This window comes from Octodon degus, unplaced genomic scaffold (assembly GCF_000260255.1).
Source record: "Octodon degus isolate 3935 unplaced genomic scaffold, OctDeg1.0 scaffold00102, whole genome shotgun sequence".
Taxonomy (NCBI): Eukaryota; Metazoa; Chordata; class Mammalia; order Rodentia; family Octodontidae; genus Octodon; species Octodon degus.
In genome coordinates this window covers 4714977-4717632 of record NW_004524678.1, presented here as the reverse complement: position 1 = coordinate 4717632, position 2656 = coordinate 4714977, and positions in this window count along the sequence as shown.

Here is a 2656-nt window from a genome sequence, read left to right as displayed (position 1 = left end):
CCTCAGCCCCCAACTGCTGGGTACTGCTAATATGTGCTGCCATGTCCACAAGCCCCTCAGTATTAAAATCAGAAAATCTTCACCTCTCTAGGTCAGAATCAGGACCAACGCTTCTTAGGGAGGGTTTTAATGTAATGTATTCTTTGTATTTTGGTCCTGGGATAACTTTACTTTCCTGCATTCTCAGGTTGACGCATTTCAAAGAAGTTTATTTTCTCTCAGTATTTTATAGTGTGCAGGTTGGTACTTGTGGTCTCAACCAAGGGAGATTTTGCCCCCTAGAGGACACTGACAATGTCTGGAGACACTGTCGGCTGTCATACCTCGGGGAATGAACGAAGTTCAGGGATGCTGGTAACATCGTACAATGAACTTGATGGTCCCCAGCAATGAAGAATTATTGGGCCAAATGTCAACAGTACCAACTCTAATCTGTATCATCTTAAATCACTGTAACTTAACTGTAGAAGTGTTTAGCTTTTGTGTTTCACAATGACAGCAGGAATATAGCTCAGCAGCACAACACACTTGCACGGCAAGAGCAAGGTCCTGAGTTTGATTACCAGTGTGAAAAAAAAAGGAAAAGAAAAAAAAATTATCCACAATTCACCAATGAGATATTTTGCAAAATGATGTGTGGGAAAATCGAAGAATTACAGCACATTTATAATCTTTATCTTTTCCACTCTTATAGTGCTACTAGATACAAACTATTCGAATAACATAACAAAATTGAAGGACAAACCAAACAGATTAGAGGATTTTAGAGATAAAATTAAGAGCCCTAGAGATCATCATTTAAGAAAGAGAAGTTGTATACTTCGTGCATACATTTGGCAGATAATCTTTCATTCAAATCTAATGTGCGTTAGTAAATGATTGCCGCCAACGCTCTGGCGAGGCAATGAGAAGGGGGTGGCTGTCCACTGCGGCTGCTGACACCTGAGGACGTGCTCCTGGTAACACACCACACTGGAAATGGAAGTTCTGTTCCTTTTACTGTCTAAGACTGCTGGATTTGCTTCTGACACAATACTAATAGGCCATTTACGGCTTTTAATACACCGGGCTGGAAGAAGAGTAAGAGAAGGCAGGAATTGCGCTTCACACTGGAAAAGCCTACTGATCTTATTATTTAATATTTTAGGCATGTAACAAAGTGTAGAGAATAACATAATGGATAGCTATTTTCTTACCAAACAGCTTAAGGAATAGCACACTACAGATGGGATAGGAGCCCCTGTGGATTCTCAGGATCATGTTCCTTCCTTCCTCAAAGCAGCTCCTCTCCTGAATTAAGGGCTTATCAGTCCCATGCTTGTTTTTATTTATACATTCCATGCAAATCATAAACAGTATATGGTATTATTATGTTTGTTTTAAAACTTCTATAAATATCATCAAATACACCTTCTTTTACTCCTTCTTATTGATAATTCCCAGCATTTAGTAGCTGCAGGAAGCAAGAGAAAGAACAAATGTAATTGCTGAGTGTACCCAGCATCTGTCTTAAAAAAGGAACTCTTCTGTGACTGAGCTGAGTCCATCCCCAGGTGCACCTGCCTCCAGTGCCAATGAGACTGGTAACAAATTTACATTTTCCATCCAGAGACAGGCATCCCTGACACCCACAGGCCCCAAATCTCACCTACCATATGAAGGGCTTCTAGGAAAGGGTGCTGACTGAATATGGGTTTTTGAATCCACTACAACCATTTCTACATAGAATTCACTAACCCAACCTGGTGTGTTTCCCAAGGAACACTAACACCAGTAACAGAAACCAGATCTGACCAGTCTGTTTTCAGATACAAAATACTGCAAGTCTGTAAAGCCAGATCACTGAGAAAATAAAGCCTAGATGTTTTTAGCCCTTCTTTCCAGAAGGTGAGTAAGAAGGCTAAGGAGATAAGAATAAAAATATTAGCTGGTTTAATAGTTCTTCTAGGCATTCAAGGAGGCTGGTCTCAGAAGGACACATTAGAGTTCAATTTAGACCAGGCTGATCCCCTGAGGGAGACAGCTGACGTGATCACTGCTCTCCTTCCAGATCCAGCCGGCCTACTGACACTCGACACCGGGCCAGGTCAGCAGCTGTTACAGAGGGGCAGGCAGTGCTCCAGAGGGTAGTGAAGGAAGCAACTGAAAGTGCAGGCTGAGCACCTCTGAGTGCAGTGCCCACTGGGCCTAACCAAAGGCTTGCTCAGGGGAAATGGCAAAGACTCTAAGAATATCACAAGATAGGAAAAATAAATAGGACTGCCTGGTATTTAGGATAATCTATAGAGTGAGTCTAGGAAGACATCCATGTAAGGAAAGAGCACACACAGACACAGACATAAACACATACACATCACCTTTATTTTGCCCTACACCCCTGTAGCAAGCACTCTGGTTGTTGCCACACTCTTCTTAACTGCTGTCCTAAAAGGGCCTAACAAAGAACAAAAAGAGCAGAGAGGGGGCCGAGGTGGGATGGCCAGGTCCACCAGCATGCTTCTGCAAGGTTTTAAGAACTGACCAAAGTATAAAGTTTTAATGTGTCAACATGGTAACTGATTCTTTTACACAAAATGAAAATCAAAAGGTTCTGGAATCACAAGAGCAAGTGTTCAGGAGACTTGAAAAAACTTCAGACAGGATGATTTTAGCATTC